A 16,329-nucleotide genomic window follows, 5' to 3' on the forward strand; every position below is an offset into this window, starting at 1 on the left:
GGGAGATGTTCAACTTCACTTTCATGTTCATCAAACCATTCTGTCAAAAGTCTTTCTCAATGTATTGGTGCATTATCACGCTGATACACGGCACCCCCTTCAGGGTACAATGTTTGAACTATTAAGTGCACATGGTCCTCCATAATGGCTCGGTAGTCCATGGCAGTGACATGCAAATCAAGCACAGTAGGAAATGCCATGATATTGCAGCCCAAACCATCATTGATCCACCCAAGTTTTTCACTCTGGGCATGCAGCAATCCAAGTGTTAAGCCTCTTTGGGGCTTTACCACACCATAACTTACACAGATGTGAAAATGGATTCATCAGAGAACAATAGGTGTTTCACATTGTTCACAGATTAAACTATATTTGGCATTGGTATATGGTTTGGCTATAGCAGCTCAGCCATAAATATTTACTCTGTGGTGATCCTGACTTACAGTTTTGGTGAAAACAGGAGAGTTGAAGAGCACATTTAATTCTGCAGTGAGTTGGGCAGCTGTGGTATTACAGTATGTTTTTTTCTTAAGACAACCCATGTTAGTACCTGGACATCTCTTTCAGACAGCTTCCTGTTGCATCGATAGTTACGGCCCCGATATACTCATGGCGAAGTTCTTTTTCGTTCTTTGCTTATGGGAAAAACGACATTCAAAATACGTTAGCAGCGATAAACTGTTAACGAACATCCGACACCACCCACACTGCTGAGAGCGGCGTTTAGATGAATATGTAACTATGTGCTGCTTGCTTTCCTCTCAATAAAAATAAACAGCAAACAGAAAATAGCAAACATGTTTTTAAGTAAAGCATAAGAAAAGCATGTGATCATAGAGATGTGGATATGTTTTTGGCACTCTAGTAAAGTCACGTCATGTTAATTTATATATCACTTTATACAATAGATTGCTTAAATCAGCATCCATGACAAAAAACTCAACAAAGAGAAATGGTGCAAACTGAAAACAAAGTCCAAATAGGGTGAGATTGTGACAACTGCTGCACATAGATACTGATTTCTTTTTATTATTATTTTCCTAAACCACACCCTGATATATATAGAGCCCGATCTCACGGGAAAACGTACAAATTCTACGAGGTGGCTTATTCGTACGAATTCATACGACCTGACTCGTACGAATTAGTACGTTTTTTGCAAAATCGTACATATTTTACGAATTGGTCAATTCGTATGAATTCATACGAATGACCTACCCCTGACCCCGCCCCTAAACCTACCCATCACGTGGGTCTAGACAAATCGTACAAATTCGTACGAGTGAGGTCATACGAATTAGTACGAATTAGCCAACTTTTTATCATTCGTACGAATTGGTCGTGAGATAGCGTTGTATATATACTACCGCTCAAACGTATGGGGTCAGTAAGATTTTTTAAATGTTAAAAAAATAAGTCTATTATGCCCACTAAGGTTGAATTAATATCAAAAATAGAAATATTCGAAATAGAAATAATAGAAATGAAATATTTTTACTGTTTTCTATTTGAATATATTTTAAAATGCACTTTATTCCTGCGGTGGCAAAGCTGAAGTTTCAGCATCATTACTCCAGTCTTCATCGTCACATAATCCTTCAGAATTTGAATATGCTGCTGAATAATTATTTCTCATTATCTATGTTGAAAACAGTTGTGCTACTTCATATTTTTTTGGAAAATGTGATTTATTTATTTTTTACAGAATAGAAAGTTCAAAGAAACAGCATTTATTTAAAATGGAAATGGGCCTTTACCGTCACCCCAAACTTTTGAACAGTACTGTATATACATAATTTGTGCTTAAGCTGCACTTTTATGTTAGTTTTTTTTTTATTATTAATTTTGATGCTCGTTTGACCTGATAATTTGCACACGCATCAGAAACGCAAACGACAGGCTTGAGCGATAAAGACTAAATTGTTTGCTGCAGAAACTTTACATTTTTATGGGTGGACCTACTCTCCCAGTTGTCCCGCATAATGACTTCCTTTTTAGGCTTCCACATGCAGCGTTTGTTTTGGTTATGCTGCTACCATGGCTGTTTGCGGAAGCTAAACTTGAGAACATAATCTTTTGTCTTAAGCAGCCAAATCCCTCATGCAAATGATTGTGTATTTCAGCACTTTGGAAATCCATGATGGGTCGACAGCGTGTGAAATTAGCATTTCACGGCACATGGATGGCTCCCGTGTGCTTATGGGTACACAACACCCCCATATTCACTTTAATTGTGATATTACACACAGCTCCATTCTCCATCAGGTTTATGCACTCTCTTTAGTCATCCGTAGCGTCTCAGAGAGCGGATTCCTGGCTCATGTATCTGGAACAAGTGTGTGGTGTTCTCTCAGAGTTGATTAAAATGGCAGAATGGTTCTCTTGAGAGGAGCAGAGACAGGTGTCTTATTCTGCACCATGCTGACCCCTCCCCTTAACTCTGCTCCTGCATATGGGCATATTCAAGCTCCTTTATTGCCTCATTCAAAGAGCTGTAAAGTTCCAGTGCTGGGGGATTCCCATACAGATGTGCACTAAATGACCCACAAGGCTTTGCTCTTGTTACTCTCTGAAATATCCAATTAATTACTACTGACACAACACTTTATCCAGCGCCTGTATGAGAAGAAGAAACTGTGAAAGTGAATTTCTTTTTTTTTCTTCTTTTTTTTTTTTAAGTGTATTTCTTAACGCCCAATGAGCAGGCTTACATAGCATGGTGTGACGTCATATCACCGCGGACATTACACACAACAAACATGACATTTCTCAGAATTAACACAACAAAATATACATGCACAAATGGTATTTATCAAAAATATAATCACAAAACGTATTTACCCATGGATGAACTCAAATTCTCAAAAATGTGTATGTCTATATGCCTATATGTCTGTAGAACTAAGTGTAAGCATGATTTCACCAAATACAACATGTTCCTGGATAAATGTCTTTGTTGATCCTGGAACAACATTCCAACTAACCAATCAGATTTGAAGGAAAAGTTTACAGTTTACGTCAAGTTAGGGATAGGACTAGGACTACATTTTTGGACAGAAAAATGTTGCTCTGTGATCAACAATATAAATTTATCCAGGAACATGTTGGCAAAATCACGTTGACCAGAGCTAATGAGCTGTGTCTAAATCTTTTATGTACTCTGTAAATTTATTTTTTACAAAAATTACGAAGTAAAACAAAGGAGTATTTTTTACAATTAAATACTATTTCAGTCTTTCTACTTAATGATTTAAATTAATTTTAATTCAATTCAACATTTTAGTTGTTGTTTCTTTGTAATTAGCCATTTCTGAATGAAAATAGTTTCTGTGCCTCATTTTTTTTTTCAGTGTTGGAGACAAGAGCAAGTACCAAAGGTGAGTGTTACAGAGCATTTTCGATACGTCGCCCCTCTATGTCTCAGATAGTCTTTGCTACGTCTAGTTTCAGTTGACTATATTAAATGCCTTTGTAAACTCTCCCTCCCACCTTGTGCAAACGTAATCAATCAAAGCTCTAAACCGGCTGGGGTTTCACTAGCAATTTCCCCCATCGCTAAGACAATTTCTTTTCATTTCAGAAAGAAACACCTTGATGGGTGGCTGAGATGTGCACACTTCCCCTAATGACCCCGGGCTAATTTCATAGGCTGGCAAGTCGCGACAAAACACGCTTGCTCATTTACGCGCCTCCACAGATGTGTCGTTTACAAACAGTAATGTGATGCCCAATGACAGCCTTGGCGGGACAGAGCATCTGCGCTGCTCACGAGCTCCACAGGGCTTGAAGGAGATGTCTGTCACGCTTACTATTAATGAGGCTTTGTTTGTAAATGCTTCGTTCCTGCTAATTATTAGTACACACTCAGAGCTGCCTCTCTCTGGAGTGCAACTGAACTAGATAACGACTTCCCAACGCTACTTGTTGGATTAATAACAATTCCTATTCAACAGCAACCTCTGAGAGATGTAGCAGAGGTCACAGGCAACACGGAAATGATTTCGAAGTGAACGCAAAATATATTCCGTTGCTGACTGTGGAATTTGCATTATCTTGTTTAACAAATAGCATCTGAATGTGCTCATTAGAGGATGCAGTGACTCTGCAGTGGAGCTGTGCTGATATAACAGTTCTGAGCAGGCGCACAGATTTATTTTTCACAATGATTAATTTATACTCTGTGTATTGCTATGCACATGACAGTACAGCTAGTTTATTGATGACAGTAAGAAATGCCCGCTGTCATGTTTATAGTTGTAGGCTTCTTTTCCAGCCGAGCTCTGTCAGTAGCTCTCTTCCAAAACTTAGTGAGCTGCCTTTCTGCCTTCTGTCTGTAGGCAGCTTCCTTCTACACTGACATCAATTCAGAGTAACAAAGCAACCAGAAGTCATTTATTTTCAATTATAGCTGACAATTTGAGGTAACATGAACAACAGCGACCATTGGCAGAGTTTAACTTTATGCAAATGTGCAGAATGTGGTGACTACCAAGTGGAATGCAGTGAAGATTACGTGATTTAGATGAAATTGTGCATTCCATTTAGATGGAACTAATTTTACTGACACTTTTATTGAATAAAATATATTTATCATCTGCATTTCCATCATTCGCCATCTTAGATTACAGTTTTTTTCAATCGCTAACAAGCGCTTACCCATACTTAAGATACTTTTTCTAAACTCTTAACACAGACTCACACCTACAAAACACAATTGGCCAAATGGTTAATTGTCTTCTCAAAAACACATTTTGTTAAATATATACTAACTCTTCATTTCAAAACAGAAAACATGTTTCTCTGCGCACACACTAACTTTACCAAAACACTGGAAATCTGACTCAAAATAAGATTATTCTGTCAAAGAATAACACTTGTTTTCACTTCACAAGGTACATGCACTCAATCAAAGTACACCAGGTTTCAAAATCCTGGCTATTGTTGACATTACTAAAACTGCATAGACTTTTATGTTTCAGTTTTACAGGTATTTGCATGCAAAACGTGCAATCCACCATTTTACACTAAATTCTTGGTTGGGAACTGTCCACATGTACAGTACTGTTCACATTCATAATCATTCCAGTAAAAAGCAAATCAGTTTTTATACCTTTACTGTTTACTACAGGAGGTACAGTAGAAACACGGTTTGATAGAACAGAAAAAGTTTTACAGTATTGCTTACAGTGAACAAAATTTCCATGAAACACACAAGAGCATTCTGAACAAAAAAACAACAGCAAAAAAACCCATAAAATTACTGTATCTAATCTCTGCGATCTTCAGGGTTAGGCCACATGTTTTCATCAAGATCACATCTGATATCATCCAAGGTGATGCACCTGGGATAAAACTGCTTGGTATGTCGGATCCACCCTTGGAGCCAGCATCCATGGCTTCAAGGAGGGACATCTGGTCATGTGGCTGATGGCCATAAACCTTCCACCTCCACATTACATTTTGTCCAGGTTGATGCCTTTTGGCCAGATTGAATCCTGCCTCATCTATGTATATGAATTCATGAGGGGCCTGTTGGCCTCCAATTCCATAACTCTCAAAACAAAGTTTATGTAAATCATGTCATTTACTGTATACCATACTGTACTGTAACCTATTGCTGTGTAGGTTACCTACTTGCAAAGTGCAAAGCTTATAGAACTGGACATTGAATTGAATATACACTATACCTGGACATATTGTTGTAGCTCCTTGACTCTCTCACTGATATATTGTTTTTGAACTGATATCATTGCAGAAGCAGAGGTTTTTATAAACTTTCATATTGTGAAATATTACAGTAGTACAATTTGAAATAACTGATTTCTGTTTAAAAATATGTATGTCATGTAATAAATTGTGTAAAATTTATTCATGTGATGAAAAGCTGAATTTTCAGCATCATTACTCCAGGAAGAAAAGCTTGTTTCTTCATGACATTGTTCAAAAGCAACACATTTTGCTAGCAATCAAAATCACATTTTGCTAAAATCATGAAATTTACAAAAATGGTAAAAGTTTCATGTAAATGGTAAATAAATAAATGCAGTCCATACTGTATCTAAGGTTTGGAATATTGTTTTTGCTATTGTGGGATGTTGTGTGTTAACATTTGTAAATACTACAAAAACAATCCATCATTTTGTTGGGAGGTATAGCTTGTCTGTTAAGAAAATGTAAGCATTGTGGAAATGTGTTCACTGACTGCATATTGTGTGAAAACGACAAGAAATGTGTGAATGGTATGGCCACAAAAGGCTGATGCTGTGCTAATTGTGTTTAGAGTTTTGAAAATGTGACAACTGATTGGACAAACGCTTGTTAGCGACTGAAAAAAACTGTAATGCTTAAGTACACTTAAAGGCAAGTACACACTCTTTTAGCCAAAAAAAAAATTCTTTGACCGCCATTCAAAAGTAGTCACGTATTTTAACTTACTGTAATTATATTATTGCGAGCACCATATATACCATTTCATTATAGTACACTACCATTAAAAAAAAATTTCTGATCAAATAAATGCAGCATTTCAGAGCATATAAGACTTATATATAAAAAAAAAAAAACCTACATATCCTAAACTTTTGTCCAGAGCAGTCCATGAGAAAAGAGTCCATGATCCATGATTGATTTCAATCGCTTACTCCCAGATTCTCCTTCAACAGCCAAGCAACTGCCATTGAGATGAATGGGAATAACAGATATTGTAGCTTTCTCCAGCTGTTATAGCCCTCTGTGCTATTGCAAGTTTTTTTTTTATCAATGCTAGTCTGTTTATGGCTATATTGCACAGTGTGAATGACCATGAACTGCAAGGCCTGACACCTGACTTTTATTCACACTAGAACACACTCACACACACATGTGGTTTTATTGAGTTACTCACACATGCCCAGAAGACTTCTGCACTCTGTTCTGACCTCTTACGTTACTAAGAAAGAATTATGCCGCTTTCTCTCTCTATTCTAACCCAGTTGTATATCTAAATCTGCCCCCTAGAGGGATGTAGCACTGCGATTAAACTTGGCTCATCCAATGCAAAGCACAGAACAAAATCTCTTACTGTCATTAGTAATGCTGATGCATGTTAGCAAGACAGAGGAAACATTATGCAGTTCATAAGGATATGTCATAATGTTTCTATGGCTCTATGATGTAAAGGTACTGGTCACATGAGATTGATTTTAAAAATAGCTCACAAAATGTCTTTGTGGAATATATGTGTGTGTGTGTGTGTGTGTGTGTGTGTGTGTGTGTGTGTGTGTGTGTGTGTGTGTGTGTGTGTGTGTGTGTGTGTGTGTGTGTGTGTGTGTGTGTGTGTGTGTGTGTGTGTGTGTGTGTGTGTGTGTGTGTGTGTGTGTGTGTGTGTGTGTGTATTGTCTATTGTCTATTGTCAAGGAATAACAGACTTAGAGACAGAGTTAGTTGAACCCAAAACATGTATTTATTGGCACAGAGGTGAACAATGAAGCAGATGAGTGTCGGAGAAGTCAGATTGATATGGAGCAGATGAATGCTGAATAAATTAGTCTTTTCTTTCTTTACCAGGGTGCAGGAGTATATCAGATGACTGGAAAGTGACGGGGGAGGTGAACTCACATCTCTTCGTGGAGTACGGCGAGTAGACAGATGACTAGGATCCTCTAGACTATAATTGGAGATCATGGGAGTATCACAAGGAGATTTATCAGGTAAGGAGTCTATAAACTATATAAAGATTTATATTTGGCATCCATATGTCGCAAAGTCATATTGTTGCAGGAGTTTTTGAGTTATCTAGAGGTTAACAATTTTGTTTTAACAAATTACATTTTAAATGTTTTTTAAATATTATAAAAATTTAGATAAATTGTAGTTTTTGCTGTTTCCAAAGTTGTTTTCTACACCCAAAACTGAAAACTCTGAACTCTCTCTCTCTCTCTCTCTCTCTCTCTCTCTCTCTCTCTCTCTCTCTCTCTCTCTCTCTCTCTCTCTCTCTCTCTCTCTCTCTCTCTCTCTCTCTCTCTCTCTATATATATATATATATATATATATAATCTTGAATATAATCTTGTGTACCGCAGTGTTTGGGAATGTGTCCTCAAAATATTTGGTGATGTTTGAGTGACTGTACCTGAAAAGATGAGGTTTGGACTTGGATTGATATGAAATGTCCTCAATATCTCTGCTGCTAGCATCAGCTTTTAAAAAATGTGTAGATGTACTGCATGCTAGCACAGATTTTGTTCTGCTTCTATATTGAGAATATTAGATCCTGAGCTTGCTGAGGCATGAGTGAGCAGCTGCAATGTGTTTTCCTGCGTGTGTGTGTGGGGGGGGGGGGTATTTTTGAGAGCAGGGCATCACTTTGCTTCAGCTTACCATTTTCCGAATAATTTGACTGAGGAAGGTGGAATGTTGGAGCCGAACGTCTCTTTTACTCTGAATGATATTTTTATTTTTAAGTTGTTTTGGCTGACTTCATGACATATGTAGTTTCTCAGCATTTGTTTTGATCTATTTCCTGCATCTTTTTCCAGGCTACCTGCTTATTTAGAAGGGGCTGACTCTGTAGGTGGTGATGTGGGATTTCATTAAAGCTGTAGCGCAAAGCCCAGTTGCACACTGGTAGCATGGACTGCATTAGCTTTGTTACATTGAGTATACAAAAACACTCTATTTGCGGGTGAGTCTCTGTCCAAGACCAAAGAACAACTCCAACATCCACATCTAACTCATCTAATTGGTCTGTCATGACTACAAATGACTATGTTGACCTTGAAGTGGTTTCTACTCTGCTATCTCTTCCTCTCTTCACACACGTACTTTCTATTTTCAGGCCTGAGCTCAGTTCATTTTGTGATTGCCACATGGATCTCCTGGGGCTGCCTGCTGATCCACTGTGCACAAGGTGTGGATGTGCATTGTGATTTGTAGATGTTGGTAGAGATACATGTGATATAGTAAGCCACACACAGTTACAGTGTGGTAAAATATGATTCGAAATCACCTTACAGTTTTTCTCAGTCGCTTTGGTGCATTTCTCATAACACTATTTACATTTGCACAACAGTTAATGCAGTTCTCAAAACAATTAGTACAAACTGCAAAACCTAGTTGATGACCTGCAAAAGCGTGTCACTTGCTCAAAATGGATAGCCCATTCCTCAAAAGCAAGTATTCATGTCAATAAAAGTGTCAGTGTCAACAAAATAAAAAGTCCTGACACCATTGTTTATGAACAAGATAGTCAAATGGCTTAGTCATGTTTTCATTACGACAGTTTACTCTGTAAATGTTTTCCAATGCAAAAAAGTCAGATCTTGGTGACACTACCTGAAAATGCTCAATACAGCACTAAATACTATTTGCACAGCCATTTGAAAAATACAGTAAAGTTACACATTACTGTATTGATGAGGTAACTGAGTACAAGACACTGAATATATGTATGTTTCACATTTTTACTGCATATGCTCTTTGCAATTCTAATTTGTTCACAGCATTGTGCAAAAGAAAAAAATACACCCTTATTTACAACAAACATAAACTCCCTTTGGGTAGAGCTGTGCACAACTGTACACAATATTGCAGTAGGCCAATATACTGTATTGGAACTGAACATACAACATACATAGGACTGTAATCATTCATGCACATCCAGACGTTCCTCTCTGTCTGGTCACATAATTTAATCTACATCACAGCGAATATCATCTCTTGCTCAATTGCAAATTGTTCAATTTAGGAGACTTTTTCAGGATTTTTTATTTTTTTTTTAAATGACAGATTTTGACAACTAGTTCAACATTTTTGTATGTAATGACTCAAGCAATGAAATGAGGACTATTAGTTTTATATGGAATGACTATTCAGCATTCACAAGTATAGTTAATTTTGACTGACATGACATAAGCAAATGATAATGTTATAAAACAGCAGAGAGTTGTATGAAAGCAATTGATGCATGTCCAAAAGCATTTGCAATTTGTTGGGAGGAATGAGAAACTGCTACTATGATGTGCACAAATGACTAAATGTTGTGGAGGTTGAACTAACTGTTGTGCAAATGTAAATAGTGATGTGAGAAATGCACCAAAGCGACTGAGAAAAACTGTAATTTCGATCACAGTGTAGAGTACAAACTTCTATGTAGAAACCCTCATTCTGGCCCTCTGTCTGAAATGATCAGTTTTTAAGTGGCGGCTCCTTTAAGGCTTGTCAGTAAACCCCCACTATTATGATTGTCTAACATCATTGCATAAAAAAAAAAAAAACCTATGTAATGCCCACTCACTATTGCACTTGAGTAAGTGTTTTGAAAAAATTGTCCATACTATTGATAATTTACATGCAGACAAAGCATCATCATTTACAGATAAAGTATTATGAAGTAATTTACTTACGGTTTGTGATGCATCTGCTGTCAGATCCAATACTGTTGTATTCTTCTGCTTCATCTTTGCACAATCTCTAAATTACACTGTGCCTTGTTTACAAAATAAAATGCTCCGAACAAACATATAATCCAAAAGATAGAGGCAAATTTGATTTCTCATGTCATGAATATTCTGGGTTCAGTACAAGTTAAGCTACCTTGACATAATTTGTGGCATAATATTGATAAATGTCGCAAAAAATAATTTTGACATGACCATCGTTTTCTCAAAAAAGAAACGAAAATCGAGCGAATGGAAGCAAATTTTTGAGTGATTTAAATGCAGAAAGGTAATGCTTATAATCTTAAGATTTTAAGATGTTAAACTGCATATAAAAATTTCCATCCAATTGGATTACACTGTTTTAACATGAAACTAATGTTAATGTGATGCATATTTGTCAGTCTTACATACATGAAATAGGTAATAAATGCTTCTACTAATAAATGCGTTTGAACAGTGAACAGGTTTATATATTTATCATCAAAAAAATCCAACTTGTTTCAATCTCATACTACATTTTAACTAGATAAATATTGCTTGTTCTACAGCTAGCCATATTTTAACAATGGTCATAACTGAATAATGTAATTCTTTAGTTAATAATAGACTATCCTTACCTGTTTCATTTAGATATGACTGACACATTTTATTAGTTTGTTTCATTATGTTCTTTTCTCTATGTTCATTCTTTGTTTATGTTCAATTTAGGCTTACATATTTATGTGAGTGTATTGTTTAAGCTGTATAGTTCTTGAAATCATAATTTCACAGTTGTTTTAGAGTGTAGCATTGCATTGCCATAGTGATGAAGTTGTAAAATTGCATATGCCGTTACATAGAAAAGGTTAGTAAGCAATTTATTGCACTCTAAAATGATGTTGTAACATGCATATTGTTAATTTCTTGTAGCTGTGCATTTAACGTCATTTAACGTTAATAGATTGACCCCATTTACTTCCATTACAAGTGCCTAACTGTAACCCAGACTTTTGCTTATTTTTTAGGAAAATGAGGGACAATCGGAGATTATTAAAGTATTATTTATTTTTTGGGTTATCAATATTATGCCATGAATGCTGTCTATTATAATGAACCTGAAATATTCCTTAAAACGTCATGTGGATCCTCTGTGTAAGTACATTTCTGCAGTGGTGGGCTACATGGTGTGATGTTACAGGGGTTTCTATACGCAAGCACTGGACCGCAGCCTCTCCGGTTACAGTGAGCTGCGTTTAAGATGTTAACTGGCTACGTTACTAGAGAAGAGCACAGTCACCCAGTGTTTGCATGTCTCTCTGTCATTAATTTCTAAAGAGGTGGAAGAAAAGACTCTTCAGGCTGTTCGGTTGCAGTGTCACAACCTGAGGCGGCATCATGTTTATGAGAAACATTTAACATTTAGAGATGTTTATGAGAAATATTTAGCATTTAGAGTTGTTTACGGTATGATAAATATTTAACTTAAGCACATTAAGCATATGCATTGTGTTGGATGGATGGATGGATGGATGGATGGATGGATGGATGGATAGATAGATAGATAGATAGATAGATAGATAGATAGATAGATAGATAGATAGATAGATAGATAGATAGATAGATAGATAGATAGATAGATAGATAGATAGATAGATAGATAGATAGATAGATAGATAGATAGATAGATAGATAGATAGATAGATAGATAGATAGTGTTTTTTGGGCCATTAAGATTTTTTTTTTGCATTATGATTTTATTTGCATGACAATAAAGCCCACCCTCCCCCCAACAACATTTAAAGTATATTATAAAAAAATAATAATAATAATAATTCTTAATAAAAACAATTATTTTTTCTTTGTTTTAAATAGTAATATGATGCACAATTACTTTTCAGTTTTTAATTTATTTATTGGAATGATTATCTATCTATCTATCTATCTATCTATCTATCTATCTATCTATCTATCTATCTATCTATCTATATATATATATATATATATATATATATATATATATATATATATATATATATATATATATATATATATATATATAGTAATGACTTGGACATGTTTTTTAAAACTATATTATTCCCCATTATATAATTCTGCCAGACAATGCTGAGTTCACATCAAGATTTACCTGCCCTCACCTTTACTGACCAGGCAAATGAGATTAGTGCCGAGAGAGAGAGAGAGAGAGAGAGAGAGAGAGAGAGAGAGAGAGAGAGAGAGAGAGAGAGAGAGAGAGAGAGAGAGAGAGAGAGAAGGTTGAATGAGGGCTGTGTGAGGTGGGTTGTACTTTCATTGGAGCTGTCATGGTACTTTTTTACCGTTACTTGAGGACTAACAAACAGCGTCCTGAATCTGACCTGCTCTTGGACTTTAAGCGCTTAAGGAGAATCAATAAGAAGTAAAATCACCGGGGCTCTTGCGGTCCGTCCTCGTCAGAGAAAAAGACACACACCAACACACGTTCAGAGACTGATGCGGGATTCGCAGCGTGGGTCTGTCCGGAGAGACTCTGCCTGGATTCTTAACCGACATGGTGGGTTAACGTTTGAGTGATACGGAGACCATCCGGTAAATTCCTGACAGGAGGAATGAATGATTTCACGCGGGGCGCGCGTGAGTGAAAACGCTCGCGTAACTGTTGCTGTGAACGGACGTCTGCAGGAACATGAGGAGAGGAAATAACTGAAATAAACTGCGTGAGTAAGCAGAATTAAGATGATTTAAATAATTAATAATATGCTATTATGGTCAAAGAGCGTTTCTGAGTATCGTTTGTTGAGTTTTGTTTCTCTTGGTCTTATCAAAGTCAATTTGTAATCTGTCTCTGTTACATTAAGCAAAATAACGCATTTGAAGAGGTCCAACTGAGACCACATTTCTTTTATTCATTCATCACTCTCTCTGCATCTGTACCCCATTGAATCCATCAGTTGAAAACAAAATGTTAATTGTTTTATTCATTCAAGACTAAATTAAATTAAGTCAAATGCGACTGGATGTGATATTAATTTTGAGGGTGTTAGCCTACGTTATCTATTAAACTTTCCCGTGTCATTCACTGCCATCAGCCACATCATTTAACTCGCTTGTTTCCATTTTCTCAATGCAAAGACAGCACCGAAGAAGCTGCATATGTAGTGGTTAATTCACGCCAGTAGCGTGTGGTAGTGCTTTATGTGTTAGTAATATGTCATATCCTCTGTCAACACTGCAGGTGTAGGCTATTGAAAGGTGCGCCTCCTGTCACCATCGTTAATTCGCTAGAAACCAGTTAAAATTTAAAGCTTATATTGCATGTTTTAAATAATTTAAATGTCATTTTCATTCTGACATGAGCACAAGTTGATGTCAGAGTTTGTGAGTTGTCTAGTCACAATTTTCATGCAGTAAGGTTGATTTTTGCACCTGGACATCATAGATGGGCATTTTCCTGTTAGCATGATCAGCCAATCATAGTAGTGAAATATTTTTTTACTTGTATTTCACCATTACCATCTCACATTTATGTGCGTTTACAGTTGCTACTGACCTTTTCCACACTATTGACTTTATTACATTCATGTTTCCAAGAATTGATCTGTTAAAAGACTTAAATAATGAGTCAAAGATGTTCTGTTGGTGTAATGAATAGATCAGTGAGACTGGTGCTCAGTTGGCATCTGTGTGCAGCTGACGCCATTGATATGGAGAGAAAGAGTGTGTGTGTGTCTGTGTCTATGTGTGTGTGTGTGTGTTAGGAGGAGGACTCGGGTGATCTCATGAGTTAACGTCCATGTTTCAGTCTGAAGTTTTGGTTTACAGAAGCTTCATTAGTTAGAGATGAAGTGGCCATCCTGTTTTTTATTAGGAGATCAAGATGAATGCTTTGCCATATCAAGATAATTAAGGAGCTTTGAGATAAGTCAAAAGTTTCATGCACTGTGATAATAGGCCTATTTATATCTTGTAATTATGAAATGCTTTGACATTGTGATTCCCCTCTGGCTTGTTATTTGAAATGTATCTCTCGTTCACAACTGCAGCTCTTGTAGGGTGATAACAGTTGACACACACACGACTGATCTTTTTAACAGTCATTTGGTTGGAATTATAATATGTTGATTCTAATTCCAACATGTCATCCAAACAGGCCTCTTAAATTCGATTCAACCTTACAATTGTGTTCAAAAGTTTGGGGTCTGTAAGATTTTTTATTTTGAAAGAAGTCTCTTATGCGCACGAAGGCTGCAATTGTTTTTATCAAAACAAGTCATTTTGTGAAATATTGTTAATTGAAAATATATATATTTTTTCTATTTTAAATATTATTTAAAATGTATTTTAGTCCTGTGATGGCAAAGTTTAATTGTCATGATCCTTCAGAAATCATTCTAATATGCAGATCTTCTGCTCAAGAAACATTTCTTGTTATCAATGTTGAAAACAATTGTTCCGCTTAATAGTTTTGTGGAAACTGTGATAAAAATGAATCGCTAAATCATTGAATAATATACTGACCAATAAATTATTTTGACTGGCTCATTAGAAAAGTTATACACCAATGAGGTTATTCACAGGTGTGGGTTGATATTTTAGATATTATTCACATCCACTCTTTTTTGCCCAGTGTGCTGTTTTAAAGTTGGAGTAAGTGATTTTTGAAAAACGCTGTTGAAAGTGCATCGGACGGAGCTCCACAACAAACTTATAGCCAATCAGAGGGATATTTGAAGAAAAGAGAGATGGCTAAGAGAGACATTACACAAGAGAAATGCTCACATGAATATTACTGGAAAAAGAAGGGGATATGATCAGACAAGAGCTTTAGAGAGACGTAAGTGGGAAGGCCTGAAAACGGACACCGATGTTGCGTTGTTTTTGAGTGTGTGCTGTTGGTGACTTACAATGGACTCTTGGTAAGACAACTCTTGTGTACTGGTTGTTCAATTTTTGTCGTTCGCTCATCATCTTCGCTTTTTTTTTGCAAAGCATTCACTTCTGCTATGATAAAGAGACACTCCTGCATTGCGTGTTCATGCATTTTGGGGGTGGAGCAATAAAGGGAGGAGCATGTTTTGTTTGGGTTGATTTCAAATATCAACAGTGTTCATCAACGATTTTGAAAAGTCGCATACTGAACCTTTAACTTAATTATTCATTGCTAAGGTGACACACCAGTGAGGTTTTGTTTCTCATTGTGATGCTTTGCCCAGCATGTCGATTTAGTTCAGTTACACATACGTATTTTTACAAATGTTTTCCACTTGACAGAAAAACAAGAACATGATAAAGTTTGAAGGGAACTTAATTTTAACCAGTTTTATGAAGTTTCCATGGTTTCTGAAACTGTCTCAGGAGGTGGTCTGTTGCTCAGCGCACTGGAAGTACAGTATTATGAGCATCAAACTGTTGTAGCACTTCTGACCAGTGAAGCGCAGCAAATGGGAGCCATACAATGACATAGTTTAAAGGGCCCTAAGGCAATTACATGGAGGTCAGAGTCTTAGACATGCACCTGACCTTCATTCGCCTTGTACCGGAGTTGACCTCTTAATGCCCATAATACAGCTTCAGAGGTACAACTGACCAGAGGTCTTACGACTTACTAAGAGGGGAGAAAAAGATGATGAAGGTTGTGCTGTGCGTGAAGTAGTGAGGATTTCATTATGCTCCTTGAGGTAATATGGAATATCAGACTGTGTGGTATCTTGGTTCAGGCATGACTGTATTCACATTCACTGTGGACACCTTAGAGAACACATTTCAGCATTAGCCGTGGGTAGTGATGCCTGAAATGATTTCCATTCACACACACACAGCCACGCAGACAGAGATGGAAGGAGAGAAAAACTGTGAGGCAGAGACAGTGAGCGAGAACAGCTGGAGAGAGACATAGATGGACAGGCGCACTGGAAGTAAGATAGCATCTTGGGAC

The sequence above is a fragment of the Scardinius erythrophthalmus genome, assembly GCF_964197995.2.
Source record: "Scardinius erythrophthalmus genome assembly, chromosome: 21".
Classification (NCBI taxonomy): Eukaryota; Metazoa; Chordata; class Actinopteri; order Cypriniformes; family Leuciscidae; genus Scardinius; species Scardinius erythrophthalmus.